Source organism: Canis lupus, chromosome 31 (genome assembly GCF_003254725.2).
Source record: "Canis lupus dingo isolate Sandy chromosome 31, ASM325472v2, whole genome shotgun sequence".
NCBI classification, from domain to species: Eukaryota; Metazoa; Chordata; class Mammalia; order Carnivora; family Canidae; genus Canis; species Canis lupus.
Window position 1 is genome coordinate 8,778,231 of NC_064273.1, and position 19,359 is coordinate 8,797,589.

Below are 19,359 nucleotides of genomic sequence, written 5' to 3' on the forward strand. Positions count from 1 at the left end.
CAGTATAGATGGATTTTTGATGGTACAGGAGATTGGTGCCCCTCCCCCCTGTGTTGTTAAAGGGTCAACTTTATTTAAAGCACAAGATTTAGGTTTAAAATAGTGTGAGTTAAAAATATTATAATAAGATTAGGTGGTAGCAATGAAAGTTTACTTACTATCATCTAACTGGTATATTTTTCTCCAATAGACTTAATCAGTTACTCTTAAAAAATAGCACTGTGATGATTGTTATTAAAATCACCTTATTCTCAAATGCTTAGACTATCTTCATATTTGGATACTAATGTATTTATTAAAAGAACCATGTAATGGAAATTTTAAATCCAAGCTAAGAGTTAGAAAAAAAAGATAAATTTATTTATTTTAGTCAATCAGATCATGTAAGTTGACAATTATTTACATATAAGTAATTTAAATATACACTTTATTTATTTTTTAAAGATTTTATTTATTTATTCATGAGAGAGAGAGAGAGGCAGAGACACAGGCAGAGGGAGAAGCAGGCTCCATGCAGGGAGCCTGACATGGGATTTGATACTGGGTCTCCAGGATCACGCTCTGGGCTGAAGGCAGGCACTTAACCGCTGAGCCACCCAGGAATCCCTAAATATACACTTTAAAGAGAGATTTATAATTTCACATGTTTTAGTGACTTTCTCATGTGGTTTGTGTCATTAACAAATGAAAGGGAGAAGGACACTAGATTAGTCACAAAAAATCTAGCAAGTATATTTCTTAACATTTAAAAGCATAAATCCTTGGAAAGAAAACAATCTACATAACTTCTAAATTTCTGTTAATTTGGTGGAAACTTTCCCACAGAAAGCCCTACTAGTTCATGAATGAGAATGTGTTGATTGGGCTGACAGACTTTCAAGTGGTAGAAAATGGAGAGGACCAACACTGATTCTGTCCAAGCATTTGAAGTTCAAATGAATCTCTGGGAATCCTGTAAAAGTTCCAACGATCAATAGTTACTTGGAAAAAGGACATTTAATAAACAAGCACAAACAGGAAGCTGTTTAAAGGAACGAGCAGAGGGAGCTCTTGTGACCAAAAGAGGTTTTTGAAACTGAACCTTCGAGGAGCTCTTACAAGCCCAAGAAGTGCTGAGCTTCAAAGGGAAATGCCTGAAGTAGATGAAACCAACCAATAGACATTGAAACTCCTAATGGATATACAGCAGTTGTGCCACAAGCCAGTGGAATATGTCCAGGGGAAAAGTGTTTTTGCCAAAGCCTGAGTGCTCTTTTTGCTTTTGCTCCAGTGAGTTGAGTCAAGGAATAGATACTCAATTTCCCATCAAATTGCTAGATTTCCAGACTGTTCTGCAATGTAAAAAAATATCCCTCAGCGTGATATTTTTCAGAGTGAAAGTGGGGATGGGGTGGGGGGATGATTGAGAAGTGTGGTGGGTTTAATAAAAGACTCCTTTGCCAAAAAAAAAAAAAGGAGAAATAAAGGAAGCCACTTTGAAGTAATAGTTTTTGAAATATTCTCACTGGCAAATAACAACTGTTGTGGTTTTCCTTAATGATATTGTATACACAGAAGATGTTTTAGTGGAAGAAAGAAGAAACTTAAGCTAAAATGCTTGAGAAATAAGACTAGCTTAGCTTCATTTTTAATGTGAGAATAAAACTAATTACATGTTTGAGGGAAAAAGTCAGAACTTTGCTTAATATTTCATTTCTATTAATTCTCAGATTTGGAACAGAATTAATAGTAGAAATCATGAAAGATAAACAGACAAGTCTTCAAGTAATAGTCCAACATATTTACCACATGGGAATGTAAACATTTATATGGAAAGATGAATTAATGTCATTAGTTTTAAAAGAGTATTTCAAAGTGTTGATGAGTAGGGGTTTGTTTGTTGACTTCAGTGAAATCTGAAGAACATGGGCTTTGAAGGAAAATGGCTTGGGGTTCTCTTAAAGACGCCATACTTTGTAGCACAAGAGATACACAGGTTTAGATGCATATGATGCTTATATAGAGGGAAAATCTTTTAAGTACACCTTGAAATATAGTATAACTTTGGAAATACACATGCACATTTAGGAAGTGATCACTCTGAAGATATAGTATCTAGGCTTGCCTTGATTAGACAGCCCCAATAACCTTCTTTCTTCTTTATTCTCTTTTGGTTTTCTGGTGTTGCTGGTTTCCTAAGCCATAGGTGAGTCCATTGGCTGATATATTCCTATCACTCTCTATTTCCAACAGCAGCCCTTTCATAGCTTACAGGGGGAAAGGAGGAGGACATTTTCATGAATTTCTTGTGTTTCATGAGGATATCCAAAAAAGGAGATAGATAACAATGGCCTTTGAAAACTGATATGTAGAAGAAGATTAAAAGATTACTAGCTAAAATTAGAATTATTAGCAGAAAGTGACTAATCTGTACTGCTTTATTTTCTCTCTAGTCTGATATTCTGTAATAAGAGTGATTGGTGTCTCATTTTTATAATCTCTCATTTTTAGTATATGGTTCTATACCTTAACATTTTTTCTTCTCAGTGATGAAAATTTCCTCAAGAGCAGGCACCATATAAAATTTTGTCCTTGACATAGCATCAGGCACATGGTATGGAGTGTTTATATCATTAGGAGAAGAAAGAACAAACGTTTTTTTTCGTACGCACATAGTATTGTTCTAGACATTATTATAAGTATCTCATTTAATTTTCATAGTAACCCTATGAAGGACAGAAAGAGGCATTATTTCCAGTATGCAGATGAGGAAGTTTTAGGTCAAGAGGGTAGATTAGCTTACCAAAGATGCACAGCTAGTAAGTGGAAAGTGGAAATTTGAACTCATATATCTGATGCTCAGGACCCTGGTCTTTCTACAATAGCATATTTTCTCCTACTAGAATTGAGAGAGGCATAGATCAGATATTACTTGTTCTTTTCAATATAGATACAATGTAAATACTTTCTAGTGTGAAGTAAAAAGAACTTCAAGTAGTATTTATTGAGAATACATACTAGCTATGTTTTCTTGGTCAAGAAAATTTATATGCCTTTTCTGCACTTCAGTTTTCATATCTACAAGAATTATATATATATATATACACACACACACACACATACATATATATATATAAAATATGATCCGCTTACTTATGGAAACATTGTAACTTAAATTTATTTTTTTATTTTTTTTAAGATTTTATTTATTTATTCATGAGACACACACACACACAGAGAGGCAGAGACACAGGCAGAGGGAGAAGCAGGCTTCACACAGGGAGCCCAACTTGGGACTCGATCCTGGTTCTCCAGGATCACGCCCTAGGCTGTAGGCGGCGCTAAACCACTGAGCCACTGGGGCTGCCCTGTGACTTAAATTTAGCAAAAGAATCTATTTGAGGGATGCCTGGGTGGCTCAGGGGTTAAGCATCTGCCTTTGGCTCAGGGTGGTGATCCCGGAGTGCCCTGATGGAGTCAGGGAAGGGAGCCTGCTTCTCCCTCTGCCTGTGTCTCTGCCTCTCTCTCAGTGTCTCTCATGAATAAATAAAATCTTTTTAAAAAAAATAATCAATTTGAAAATACTCTGCAGGATGCTTTAAAGTGTAAAGTATTGTAGCTTGTCGCTGCCTGTGATGATGATGACAATGAGGATGATGTCAATGAAGATGATGATTATAGTCCATGGGTTCTTTCTATAGTATCCTTTCCACAAAAATCTATAGGATTGAAAGCACATATTTGTTAAATCAAAATTAACTAAGTAGGTTTAATTTCTTATTTTTTTAAAAAAAACACTTGTATCTCTGAATTGATCCAGTTTTTTATTTTGTTTTGATTTGGTTTTATACCAGATTGTGTGATGACCTCTCCAAATCTTTTGATATATCTTGATTATATATTTGGAGTGTTCTTGCTATAACTTACTAAAGAGATATTTCAGTGCTATGTTGCCTGATGGTGATTAGGAAGGACCCTACAACATGTTTCTATGTGTACTGAAGATCTTGATGTGTAGTTGGTGCTTATTTCTTAATCTGAATGGTTGTGTCTTGAAAAGCTCTTTATTTTTATGTTCTTTCAACTAGTATTATTAATAGCAATATATCACTGCAGGGATGTTATCCCCTAAATCATACATTATCCGGAGACAGTAGAATTGGTTAGATATAGAAAAATGTACTTTTGTTTTTGTTTTTAAGATTTTATTTATTTTAAAAAAGGTTTTATTTATTTATTGATGAGAGACACAGAGACAAAGAGGCAGAGGGAGAAGCAGGCTCCATGCAGGGAGCCCGATGTGGGACTGGATCCCAGGGCCCCAGGATCACACCGCAGGCTGAAGGCAGGTGCTTAACCACTGAGCCACTCAGACGTCCTGAAAAATGTACTTTTGTGGAAAATTAACTAGAGAATTTATGTAATAAAGTCTTTTGAACCCAGCTGGTACAACCCTTACTGTTTCTAAAACTGCTGCTCATGAAAATCTTTTCCTAGTATTGGTCCTTAGCCTGTTGAATCATCGATCTGATCTTAATTGCAAAGTAATGCAAATAATGACCAGAAAACTGCCTTCTGCTTGGAAGGACTTGACATTTATGAGCTCTCTTTAGGAAAAAAGATCAGCATGGGAAAATCTTTTAAATGTGGTCTAATATGATCACACTAAAAAGTGAATACATTGATTACTCCAGTGGCATCAAACACTAAAAAAAAATCATCACAAATCCATAGGAAGCATTTCCTTTTCCTGATTTTGTCATGTCATATATATCACATTTGTAAATGTACCACCAAATGTTTCCAGAATATCTGTTCTTAAATTATTTAGAGTCATTTCATTTTCGAGCCAGTTTCATTCCCACTCATTATAAGATTTTATATGGAGAAATACAAATTAGTTAAAACACTGATTTGTTAAGCAAACTTGTAGAAAGTACCCCTTATTATATTTGCAACACTTCAATTACTTCTAGGTTTATTTAATTATCTGCAAGTATCCATTTAGTTTTTGTATTTACATTTTATATAGCACATTTACAGGATTTTTTTTTCTGTTTAAATAACTGTAACTCAAATATAGCATTTTCATTTTGTCTATATGCATTTTGTCAGTATCAGAATCAGGATAAAATTATCAAGAGAATTTAATAGGAAATATTGCATTGCAATTTTAGATTTTTCATATCTGAATTTTTTGATATAAATTTTTGTTCTACTGAAACACCGAATATATCTGATATGGTAATAGGCTCATGATTAAAAAGATGAAAAGAATGTCCTTTGTTTTAATCTCAAAGAATTAGAAAACTCTTTTAGAACTGAATATGTCCTGAACAAATTTTCAGCAAACACAAAAAAATGTAAGCACTAATTTATGCTGTCCAGAATTCTTTCCATGGCAATTATAGCTACGAACTTTTTGACAAATAAATTGGAATAGTCCCTAACTTCCTTTCATAGTATCTTCTGAACCTATAGTTTATGCACCCTAAGCCTTATGTGAATTGTTGATTATTTAGCCATACCATGTCTCACAATAGTGAGTGCTGTAAGTTTGTTTAACTGAGTAAAATCATGAGTCAACTGAGTAAAACAATCACTGTATTTTCACCTACCTGAAGTGGCATGGCATTCAGTCTGTGATGAAACATGCAAGATTAGGATAATCAGTATCCATTCTGTTCATGAACTATTTCATATTTTCTCGATTAGAGTCCTTGTCTTTAAGTTTCCTGAGCATACCCATTAAGATTGTTTGTTACCTTTCTTCTAGTTTATATTTAGGCAAAAATCTTTTAAGATTTGATAAGGGATCCAAAAATTACTGTAACTATCATTGCTTGCCACTGAACAAGTCTTGCTAAATGACTTAGCCATCTTTTTGTTGTAATCTGTTTCTGTGCTGCTTTCTAAATGTCTTTTTTTTTTGTCCCAGAAATATTGCAGGATTTTAAAATGTATTTGAATAGAAAAATAAACAAAAGACCCTTCATTATGAAGATAAATGAAAACCGTTAATGCCAGCTGTTGAGAATGCCATTGTGAGATCCTTTGAAACATTGAAAACACATTTCACCTGTTAGCAAACATCTGTCCAGAGTTCCTACATCAGAACCAATTAAAAAAAAGGAGACAGTGATGAGGGACTTCAGGAAAGTATTCAGGTGAATTGATGCCACTACTTGTCAGGTTAGGTTGATCATGACTTAGAACCCAGATATATTTATCAGCGGAAAATATAAGAAAAGTGAATCCTTGAACAGAAAATAAGATGGAGTCTGCACAAGTGACTTAAAGTAGTACCAAATGGAAAGCAGTGCACAGTATCAGCAGAGTCCGACATAGTGTAGTAGTGGGGGTCTGGACAGATAAAGGATTAGCCTGAGGGAGTCTTGAATTCAGAAAATGGCAATCCAATCATGGATGCTGAAGGTGGAAGAAGTCCAGAAGATTAGCAAAAGGAAGACCAGAACTCGAGTACTAGGCAGAGACAAGGTAAGGGTTCAAAAATGGTAGAGTAAAATAACTCAGTTTCTAAAGCCAGACTAGAAAACAGGTTTGCATGGATCTATGCTAAAACTCAATTACTGCATCGAATATTTCAGCTAAGACTAGGACAAATAGTAAGCTTGATTTGGTGTTTATCCACTAAGGAATGAATCGCACATATCTGTTACATTTCTCCTATTAACAAAATCAGGTTTAACAAAAGCTATGAGAATTGGTGGCAGGCAGAGAAAATTTTTAGAAATGTTTATTAGACCTCACTGTATGATACTGATCTACCACATAAGTACAGCATACAATCATCCAAGCTGATTTGCTCATGGCCCCAAACAGCATGTTCTCTTCCACCTGCTTGCTTTGTTTTGTTTTGTTTTTCTATCTACCCAGAAAGCCAAAACCCTCTTCCTGGCTTATCTATGTTCTAGTCTTCATCTTGATCCCTACTCAAGTCTTACCCCCACATAACTATTAAAGAAGTTTCCATGAATAGCTTCACCTGTAAGACGTCAGTAAGGAAAGTATGAAAGTATACTAAACAACTCTTCATAAGTTTCATTGAACCGAAAATTTCCAAATTGTTTTACCTTTGGATTACTTGTTTTGACATGTCTGTGTTCCTATATGTTTGACTGGTCAGAGATCTAAAAATATATGATGAAATCTCTTTTGATCTCCTTTGTTGAACATCTGAAAAAGTTTACTTAGCATGTGGTAACAATTTTAATTTGGGAGCGTGCTGATAATAAAAAGATGTGTGTGTATGCATGCATCCACAAGCTAAAAATGAGTTCACATATATTTGCTCTTAGCATTTAGCTTGCCTAACTTTGTTTTTATAAACAGAACTATTAAGCTTGTGGCTTTGGTAACTAAATGCAGAGTAAATAAAGTATGAGTCAATCAAAACTTTTGATAGTATCTATACATACTACCTAGTAATTTTATGTATTTTGTGCATCTGTTCTGACATGCTCATTTGACACTTTAGTGAAAATATCATATGCAGGACCTTAATTCACCACTTAAGAAGGATACCACTTTATGTTTTTCTGAAGAAAGTGGTTTTTTTTAGGTATAACAGTTACTGAAATGATAATATACTGTATTCTGAAAAATCCTGCATTCATCATACTCTTCTGGATTTTATGGTGTGTTTCTAAATAACATCAATCTTCTTTATACTAAATTCCATATATGAAATATGATAAAACTAACACATATATCTCAAAAATTATAGATGGTTTGAATTATTTAATGCATTTTTAGGGAAAGAAAACTAAAAAAATATCACTTACAGTATATTATACTGCTATTCGCTGTTTCTTCATATCATAAAGAATAGTCATTATATATGCAAACAGAGGTCACATTTTGGTTTGCTTTGTTATCTCATGCCAGGCATTTGCATGATTTCAAAATGTAGTTCATTACATCTAAATATTTGATTTTCAGGGTTTTTTCCTTACATATTTATTTATTCATTTCATATATATTTTCAAGAGACATAGTTCTAATATGTCATAATGGTGGTCTTTTGAAAAAACTAAGGAAGTTTCATTTTGATATAGAATCAAACGTTTCGTTATACCAAGGTTACTTTGGTTACTTTTATCACCATCCCCCCCAAATCTCTCTGCTTTTTGAAAAGTGACTAAAGAAGAATCTCTTGTTATTCCTGATTAACTGCATATCCTCTTGAGACATACTCAGTTTTGCCTTTGGGTAACCATGGCTCAGAAGCAGACAGAACTATGTGGAGGTAGTGTAAGGCTGTAAGTAGTAGTGCTTCACCATTAGACCCGCAGTGGGTCCCAGATCCCTAATAAGAGTTGGCCTTCCCATTACATATATGTATTTATAGCAATATGGAGTTTTAAAGTAAAGATAATAGGATGATTAATTGAAAACAACTTAACCAATACCGTAGAATGAGAACATTATAAAGTTCAATCCCGTTGATACTCATTTTCCATTTCTGTGTGATTGGCATTGGACCAGGTGTTAGGAATATACCTATGAACAGCGACAACATCCCTAACTTCTGAAAGCTTTTGGTCTTGTGGGAGACTCATTTAAACATGAGGATACAATGATGGGATATAAACTTAGGAAGGGAGATATAAGGTGAGCGCATAGTACAAAGCACAGAAGGGGTACCTGTCCCAGACTTTTAGAGAGTGAGGGCAAGATCCAAGAGGAACAGCTGTCCAAGTGGTGGATGGAGATATGTGGGAGGAGCTAGCAAAAGAGCCACATGGGATGAAAAGTAACTTAGTGGATTGGAGAGAATAGAGGACAGGGGTGGAAAGAAGAGAGATTAAGTTGCAATAGAAAGGGTCACTGTATGAATTATACACTGTGCTATAGAACTTGGACTTTCTTCTAAAAGAAATGAAAAGTGACTTGGATTTTAACTAAGATAGTGACATGTTTCAACTATGCCGTTAAAGGGCACACTCTTGGACCAGAGAGAAGGTGAATTTAGGGAGGGAAGTTTGGAGACACAGGGACTGAGCTGGTGTAAACCAGTCAGGAGAAAGGACAGAGGACAGAAGTTAAGAGCGGTTATGGAATTTCAGCAAAGTGGACAGAATTGAAGGTCCAATGGAGGAGTGATGAGATTTGATGGCAGATTGAAGAGATTTACAGTAGATTGGCAGAGGAGTGGGATTTGGTGCAATAGAATTAGTGGAAATTCTGGAGAATTACAAGAGGAGGATAGAAAAGATTGGAAGTTTAGTTTTGGCTATAGTAGGTTTGAGATGCCTGTAGAACACAGAAATGAGAGTGGCTAAGCGGCCCTGAGGTAAGTGGGCTTGGGATATTTATATCCTATATCTGGTTATACTTTGTTACACTGTAAACCTCAGCAAGGAGCACAAGTGTATGTGTGCTCAACACATGCAGTGTGTGTACACTAATAACTGTATGGGGTCTGATACTGAATTTCAGTCTCTCGTTAGTCATATCTTTTAGCCAGATGTGACCAAGGGAAATGTTTCTTCTCTTCATCTGTAGAAAGATTTTTTTTTTATTATTTTGATGTGCTCTACTCTAATAATTAGAGAAGTAGTAATAAATGACTAACATATGAGTATCTGCCAGGCGACAAGCCTTATCTCAAGTACTTTAGCTAAAATATTTCATTTACTCCTCATGACTGCCACATTTTGCTACTCATTATCATCCACATTTTATAATGATGAAGAGAGAAGGAAATAGTGTAACTTGCCCAAGATCACATTGCTAATATGTGATGGGACCAGGATTCAAACTTAGACCACCGTGTCGAGGTCTATCTCAAGGATTTGAAGTTCAGATTTAATTTGGCTCCATTGGAACACCTGGGTGGCTCAGTGGTTGAGCATCTGCCTTCTGCTCAGGTTGTTATCCCGGGGTCCCCGGATCAAGTACTGCATCAGACTCCTCATGGGGAGCCTGCCTCTCCCTCTGACTACATCTCTGCCTCTCTCTGTGTGTCTCATGAATAAATAAATAAAATCTTTAAAATAATAATAATAATAATAATAATTAATAATTTGGCTCCATCAATGCTTTCAGAGAAGTTGCTTCTCAAGAACAGCCTTTCCTTTCATTTGTGAAGGGTCAAAGACCTGTTCTGTGCTCAGATGTCTCTTTGCCAGTTCCTCAGGTTATGCCTTCCTGCCTGTCCCACTGTTCCCTCTGGTGATCAAGTGTAACTTCCGTATGAGCTGTAATTGAAATTCCTCTCCCATTTGCAAAATCATAGGCTCCAGAAAATATTCTGTATAGAGCTTTTAAAGTCAGCAGCTATAGATTCACTTTTCCTCCTTTTTGGTTTAGGATTATAATATCATTTTCTAACTCCCTTTTACATATTTTATAGATAATTGTAAATCATCTTCATGTTTACATTTGTGTCTTTCACCAAATATGTTATGATACTTGCAGGAAGTGACCTTAGCATTTTCTCTTACATCTTTACATAATATTTTGTTCTTTGAGATCTCAATAAAGATGGTGTCTGGCTCCCAGTCATGGTGTTATTTATATCTGCAAAGCTGTTTATAAAGGCTGTGAAGTTTTCAAAAGCTTTCTATCAAAAAGTATGGTCTTTGGGGTGCCTGGCTGGTTCAGTTCGTAGAGCATGGAACTCTTCATCTCAGGGCCATGAGTTCAAGCCCCATAGTATGTACAGAGCTTACTTGAAAAAAGAAAATAAAATAAAAAATGTCTTTCCCTTTGAAAAAAAAAAATATGTTCCTTAAACCAGGATGTTACACATTTTCAAGTTGTTATGGAAGGGAGCAGTAATTTTAGTCCTTGAGATGATGTTGAGAAAGTTTATTATTTCCTTTGAGAAATGGCTTCATATTTACTAATGGGGATAATTAAAAGGATACCTGGAGTATACTTTTATCAAGCTTCATTAGTTTCTTTCTGTAATTTGTCAACTTTGTAGTTGAAGAAGAAAGGTTAGCTCGGTAGAGTGTAAAGTAGGGTATATATTGGAAGGAAATCTCATTTTATAGGCCTTTTTTTTTTCTGCAAAGAAAGTATAAATTGGTAGTTTGAACACATGACATAATTCCAGCTATTTTTTCAGTATAGTTTGCTTTCTTTTAAATCTAATTATAACCCAAGACTACTCATAAGAGACTTTTTTGAAAAATATTTAAAATGAGTCATTTGTAGTTATTCCTTTTTAAAACTCCCCAAACACAGTCACTGGTAAAGAATGTCTTTGCTATAAGAGTACTGTCTTTCTCTCTTCAGCATACTGTACACTAGTTCTGACTGCGCCTTGTGACTGGCTTTTGCAAGTGACTTAGGTTTTCATTTATTTCTTGTAAAGGGACTCATCCCAACTCTTAAGTCCCATACTCTTTCATTAGAAATTGGAGTTTTAAGACTGAAAATAAGATAATAATGATCATGGTAAATATTAACATAGTGCTTATTATATATTAGGCACTATTCTGTTTTATATATTTTAATTTTATATAGTCCTCATAATAATCTAATTAATAAGCATAGTTATTATTTCTATTCTATTGATAGAGAAGTTGAGGCAAGGAGAAGTAAGTGACACAGCTAGCTCAGGCCAAAGCCAGGATCCAGTCTAAACACTTGGGTTCGATAATCATTTCTCTTGTCCAATAACTATAGTACTTTGCATTGTATTTTTATTTGTGTTTTTATTTATTTAAGATTAAGAGTCAAGTGCTAGTCTTTGAATATGTATGTATAATTTAGCTAAATATTAACTATTAAGAAGTCATGATTTTCCTTGGGGCACCTGGATGGTTCAGTTGATAAAGCGTCAGACTTTTGATTTTTGGCTCCTTGCTCAGCATGAAATCTGCTTGTCCCTCTCCCTCCATCTCTGGTTCTTCCTGGGTGTTCTCTCTCTTTCTCTCTCTCTTTCAGATAAATAAGTAAATAAATACCCTTTTAAAAAAAAAGATTCTTAAAGATCCTTTTAACATGAATTTAGTTAAAAATAATTCTATATAAGTATAATTTAAATTAAAAATTTTTAAATAACCCAATATTTCCTTGATTAAAAAAAAAATGTTTCCAGGATCTGCGCTTCTTTTTTTTTTTTTTTTTTTTTGTCATAGAGAATTGCCTGTATTTATGGAGAAACAAAGTATTTTTTTTTTAAGATTTCATTTACTTATTCATGAGAGACAGAGAGAGAGGCAGAGACAGGCAGAGGGAGAAGCAGGGTCCTCTCAGGGAGCCTAATGTGGGACTCGATCCCAGGACTCTGGGATCATGACCTGAGTGGAAGGCAGATGCTCAACCACTGAGCCACCTAGGCATCCTTACAGGGAAACAAATTAAATTCGAGTATTAGTTGACACATTCAAATGTGTAAAACTGAGTACCTTGATAATTTTTTATAAAGCCAGTTTTGTTTTTCAGTTTTTACTTCCTCTCTACCTTCTACTCTAAAGTATACTATATCTTTAGCATTGGCATCTTGACATACTTTATGTGATATCCTACAATGGGGTTTAGTAATTAAACCATTTGCTCTTGATTGACTTGTCACTCAGGGCAGGGAGAAACTTTGATCTGCCATGTTTCAGTGGGGAAAAAAAAGGTAGATCACATACCTGCACTTAGACTCCACTTCTAAAGCAAGTTTCTTTCCTACTACTCACCATCAAACTTTAGATGACATTTGATGATTATTCTTTGTAAGACTAAGTATAATCAGAGGGCTTCAACTAACATGTACATCAGAATTACCTATAGAATATATATGTAGTTTAATGTAGGAATCCGAGTCCCAGCCCAACTTCGTGAATTTGATAGGCATGAGTTTCATCGTTCACTCCTTCCTTCCTTCCTTCCTTCCTTCCTTCCTTCCTTCCTTCCTTCCTTCCCTTCTTCTCTCTCTCTCTCTCTTTCTTTTTTTTCTTTCTCTTCAGAGGAGATTCCATTTTGCCCATATGGTTAAAAAGCAATGAATTAAAATGAAGTCTTTGGAATCTGATGGACTTGTGTTTATAGTGCTCCTCCATGAGCTACTAACTGTAATTTGTAAGCTAACTTGCTACCTATAATCCTCTGTTTCTTTATGTAGAAAACATTGATATGACTACTTATCTCATAAGGTTATTATAAGGATGAAATCTGCTAATACAAATAAGAACTTAACAGTGTGAGGTATGTAGTAAATGCTCAATAAGGGGTAGAGATTACTCTTGATTTTAATTTGTTTTAATTGATATGAAATGTGAAGAGGAGAGAAATGAGGCCACCATAGGATTTGTCCTGAGTAGAATCCTCAGTACCTGATTGTTCTCATCAATGCTATAATGATATATGCAGGACGGGAATAGTCATTTCTCTTTGAAACACAGGCTGCTCATCCTTGTACCTTTTGATAGCTTTCTATGTGTGTTATTGTCCATTCAGCCCTTATAGCACTTGGATGCACTCAACTCATGACTGCATAATTACTCACGAAATTGCTTGTTACCAAATTCTGCTACTTCAGCAGCTCCCTACCTAATAATGGCACATTAGTGGGTAAAGTAATAAATCATATTTTAAAACTCATAACATTCGCAAAGAATGACAGGATGATGAAAACAAAGAAACACATTCCAGACCAAAATTAAAGTCTATGAAGCTATTGTGCTGTCTAGCCTTGTTTATGGAAACGACACCTACTGTCACCATGTCCAGTGACGAGACAAATTCTATCAGCATCTCTTAGCCCCATGCTTCACACCAGATGGGAGGGTATAGTTTCCTACAGTGGGGTCCCAGGACTCAGGCAACCCGGAGAAGTTGAAACCACTCTACATGTGAAAGTCAGCTCCCCAGGGCTGGAGGGGAGTGGAGCACATGGTAGGCAGATGAAACCCTCCGAGAGTCCCCTGTAGCACAGCCTGAAGCAATGTAACATCACAGGAGAGCATCTGAGAACACCTGCAGCTGAATTCTGGACAGCAAGCCGAGATGGCTCAGCTCATTTACAGCTCAGCTCTTGGAACATCCTGGAGACAAGCTGGCAGGAGCAGATGCAATAGCAGCCTCTTGCTGGGAAACAGCAGCCACAAGAGAACACTGTATACTGGTGATTATAATAATCACCCAGAACATTGCTACATAGCACTTTTATATACGTATTACCAATCCTCGTCGCAGTTTCGCAAGCAAGGTAGGGCTCCTTCTAGTCAAGCAATTCTGAGGATGAGGAAATGGATGGATAGAGGGCAGTGACATACAGAGTAGCACACAAGTAGAAGAGATTGACGTATCAGCAGAGGCAGATACCATTTTTAGAAATCTGAAGCCCATAAAAATTTCAGAGTCTTTAAAAAATAATACAATAGAAGAATGCATAATCAAGGATGTCTAACGAGCCTGTGTCAGTGGAGAGCCTTAAAAGCTTGTGCTTTATTAGATTCAGGATAAATCCACCTGTGCATACTGGTTTTTAAAGTTGGTGGCTTTCCCAAGGTGAAAGTATCAGAGTCAGGACTTGAATTGCGTGATTACAGAGATTTCGTTGTTTTATTTTATTTGAAGCAAGAGACTCTTTCTGCTATGCCATACTGTTCTTTTTATTAGATCATCTAGTAAATTGGCATGGATTCCTATATTAATCTATAGGGTAGAATCATAGACAGCCATTAATATTCTAATAGTTCTTTAGATTTTGTGCCTGATCCAATGGTGTGCCTATAATGAAGGAATGTAGGAAGAAAAAGTGGCAACAGGCAAATGGATACTGGCAAGAAAACAAAGAAGCAGACCTTGGCTGGTTGTGGATCTGGCACCTTTTCTCTCCTTCATTCTTGCTGGCAGAGTTTCAGTTTAGAACTAGTGTGTCCATCCTTCACTATAAGACTTAAGGAAGGACAATCCTTTCACTAGCTACAGGGTAAACCCTTATTCCTATTACTTTACTTCCTTAGCAGTAATTGGCTTCCAAAATAAGATTTTATTTATTTATTTATTCATGAGAGACTCAGAGAGAGGCAGAGACATAGGCAGAGAGAGAAGCAGGCTCCATGCAGGAAGCCCAATGTGGAACTCGATCCCAGGACTCTGGGATCACACCCTGAGCCAAAGGCCTGTGCTCAACCAGAGCCACCCAAGCGTCCCATTCCGGTAGATGGCCCATTCCTGACAATGAAATAGGAAGAGAAGTCTTCCTGTTCTTCAAGAGGTTGAGATTGGCATTTCTCCTACCACCACCACCACCTGTCCATATTGTTTCTACTTATGAGACCTAGAGTTACAGCAGCCATCTTTCAACTATAATGGGGAAGCAAATGCAAAAGGTGAATATTGGGAAGTGGAAACATGGAAGGACAGAATTTCCTTACCTCAGGACTTCTGGTTTGGTGAGATAATACCCTTAATGCAGTTGCCTGAGAGTGTTGGAGATTTGGAGGTGAGTGTTCTTGCTGATACCAATATTTAAAACACTGGATCATGAATTCTGAGCTGCAGAGGAGAAGCTGCAAATCTAGGAAAAGAATGATATGAGATGGACAGTGGGTTTGGGGTGGAACTAAAACCTGGAGGTTTGGATAACTTTTAGCGTCTGACCACATGTATAATAAGATTAAGAAAACTGGAAGAGGGATGCCTGGGTGGCTCAGTGGTTGAGCATCTGCCTTCAGCCCAGGGCGTTGATCCCAGGATCCGGGATCGAGTCCCACCTTGGGCTCCCTGCATGGAGCCTGCTTCTCCCTCTGCCTGTGTCTCTGCTTCTCTCTCTGTGTCTCTCATGAATAAATAAGTAAATCTGAAAAGAAAGAAAAGAAAAGAAGAAAAGAAAAGAAAACTGGAAGAATAGCCTGTCAGAGATTTGAGAATTTATCTTTCTGGGTTCAGTCTCCAGTTTATCTCAAGGTTATAGCTTTATGGACTTAATGGAGGAAAAGGCAGCAGTGGAGTAAAGATTTAAGTTATTGTAAAAGTGAAAACAACAACTACTGCTAAGGTTTTGCTTGAGTCATTTCTATAGATGCTGAGCTAGAACAAGATGTTGGTAGCATTTGGGAAGGTGCGGGAGGGTATATAGAATTGAATTGTCCAAAATCTTGATTCAGCAGAGGTGGTGGCTGAAAGCGATGATAACCCAGGACGGCTAGAGAGGGGGAAGTTTTCCTCCTGGTAGTGTAAGATCAATAAATTTAAAGTCTCTGTGAGCTGGTAAAGGAAATGTTAGCATTCCTTCCTAGCACTGGAAAATAGTGAGAGCCTCCAAGATGTTCTCTCAGGTTAGCCAGATTTTGTTTAAGACAAAAGGGTGTGAAGGTATGGAAGAGATGGAAGATAAATAATTAAAATTTGGGCAGCCCCAGTGGCCCAGCGGTTTGGCGCCACCTTTGGCCCGGGGTGTGATCCTGCATGGAGCCTGCTTCTCCCTCTGTCTGTGTCTCTGCCTCTCTCTGTCCGTCATGAATAAATCAATAAAATCTTTAAAAAAATAATTAAAAATTTCCAAAAATTATACAATAATGATTTACAATGATTATTAAATATTATTTAATACTTGTTAATATTATTAATCCAGTAAAAACGAGGTATGGAGTTTCTGATTCCGTACAACGACACCCATCATTTATAATTAAAAGGCGTGGTTTATTTTTATTTGTATTGGAAGATAATCCATGCTGCTCAGAATGTCAGTCACCAATCATTACTGAGAGGAATCCTACTTTTTTTCCTAATGTGCTGAGAGATTGTGAGATAGTACTTACTCTTATTCATTAAAAGATTAGTTCATATTTGAACCCTCATTTCATTTGCAAATTTGAGCCAAAAGTTGAAGTGAAATCCAAATTAATGCCTTTGAAATGAGAAAGTTGTTATCAATATCTCAGCTTTATTTTTTCTCTTCATTTTCATCGTTAAAAGTGATAATCTTGTTCCTACTCACTCTTGTCCCCTGGGACACAGCACCAGTGCCGACTTGTTGAATTTTATTTGTGTGTGGTCTAGTTCTCTAGATTTGCCAAGATCAGTCAACACATATTAGAAATAAATTTCAGCACTTTATTCAGACTTACTAAGTAGGTTTGTTATTTTGGATGACAATACTGATATTTCATATCTTAGTGTTTGGCCCAGCTCATTTTAGATTAGTGAAACAGTCCATTCATAAATGTTTTCCTCCAAATGTCATAGGCATTTATGTATTCTAAATATTATTACTGATGTGGTTTTATTAAAATTTTATAGTGTGAAATCTTGTCTGATTCTTATTACAGTGTACTTATAGAATGATGAAATTATAGAGTACCTTAGAGATATCTTTTTTAATTCCTCAGTTGATTTTTAACATTTTATAAATGTTTAGTATTTATTTAAGATTTAGTTTTAGCTGTCAGTTTTGCCAATTCTAATAAGAAGTTCTAGTATTTTATAATTGTACAGTACTGAGGACTTCAACTGATTGTTGTTGTGTTTTTTTTAAACAGAGCAAAATACGCCACCAAGAGATGGTAAACAATTAGATAATTTAGAATTATTTAAAATTGTAACTGAGAACAGGACTGCTTTTAGAAGAACTGAACATGGTAAAAGCCTCTTATAAAATAAGCTATATAATTGGACTCAGTGTGGGGAGCTGAATTTGAATATCAGAGATCTAATTATTTTATTTGGTGACACTGGATGTTCTAGGTCCTAAGAATAACTTTTTAAATTTTATTTTTTTAATTTGTTCTGAAATGATTCTGCAGGAATATTAGCAGATGAAAATCACACAAAGGAGATGGCTTGTATTAAATCAGATTTTACTTAGAACAGAAATAAAATTTAAAAATTAATTAAATCAACAGAAAAATATATCCCATCAAAGTGCAAGTAGTTATGAATATTATGTATCTTAGATGAACTCATTCCCTTTATTTATTTTTTTTTAATTTTTATTTATGATAGTCATCACAGAAAGAGAGAGAGGCAGAGACATAGGCAGAGGGAGAAGCAGGCTCCATGCACCGGGAGCCTGACGTGGGATTCGATCCCGGGTCTCCAGGATCGCGCCCTGGGCCAAAGGCAGGTGCTAAACCGCTGCGCCACCCAGGGATCCCAACTCATTCCCTTTAATAAATCAGTAAAATCTTGCTCCCAGAATTCAGTATTGGATTACTAAAAAAAAAAAATTCTTACTTAAACTAAATAAATGGTACTCTGATTTGACTATGTTAAGCATTATATTTTCCATATTCTGTGTCAAGAAATTGAAGTACATTTGCTATCTTTAATTTCAATCAATAGTGTTAATTTTTAAGTCCTAAATCACATAAAGGTTACAACATTATGAATAGTTCTATTACAACAAACTTGAAATACTGGTCTATGACTACACAATTGCTAATTAGTTTTTTATAGGTTACTTAAATAACCAAATCGGCATGTTTAATAATTTAAGTCAATGATTCTCAAAGTCTAGTTCCAGCTGGCTAGCAGCAGCTGTATTACCTGGGAGCTTGTTAGGAGCAAATTCTCAGGTCCTACACGAGGAGTAACTGAATTAAAAACCCTGAGCGTGGGTCCCAGCAATCTGTATTTTATCCAGCCATCTAGGTAATTCTGATGTAAGTGGCAAAGTTTGAGATCTACTAGTTTAGGAGCTCCAGCTCTGGACTTACGCAGACCCAAGTTCCATTTCTTGTTCCCTTATTAATTGTGTGATGCTGGGTGAGTTGCTTAGTTTCTCTAAGATTTGGATCACACATCGAAAAAGGTAAAGTGGTAATACCTGCATCCCAGGGATGTCACGGGGATTAAATGGCATGATAATATGACAAACGTAGCTTTATCCTGAAACATACTGGGTACTCAATTAATGATAATGTTAGAAAAGTATCAAGAAATAATTCTTGAAATTCACTGAAACCTGTTTTATAAAACACTGTTTCATAAATGTATTCTTCCTATCAGAAATAAATATTGGTCATATTAAATGTAGTTACATAATAGAAGTGGCCAGAATAATAGTGTCCCTTTTCTAAGATACATGCATTATCACACTTTAGTGACAGGAACTAGTGTTAACCCTACTTTTCAAAACAAGAAAAGGATAAGTGGTTATCCTTATTCCTTATTTTAAAGGAAACAGAAAAAAAGCAGAGAAAAGCAGTTAGGTCGGAAGTCACGGAACTGATTTCAGATCTGGAAGTCTGAACATAGGATTCGTGCTCTTATCTGTTTCCCTCTACTAATTTTGATTTTTTTAAATAAATGTAGTTAACATTCATTTAATTTATGTACCCTTGATGAATTGTAAGTTTTATAATGAGAACTAGCTATTTTCATCGGCACCTTTAAAAAATACTGATTCTCATTTTGACTTACTTGAAAACTAACAGCCCACTTTGGAGTAGCCTGCTGTGAACT

The 19,359-nt window shown here is 35.8% G+C and overlaps 1 protein-coding gene across 7 annotated transcripts in view; it reads left to right on the plus strand.

Moving 5' to 3' along the window:
• ROBO1 (roundabout guidance receptor 1) overlaps positions 1 to 19,359 on the plus strand; it is a 1,126,854-nt gene that overhangs the window by 932,557 nt on the left and 174,938 nt on the right. The window lies entirely within an intron of this gene.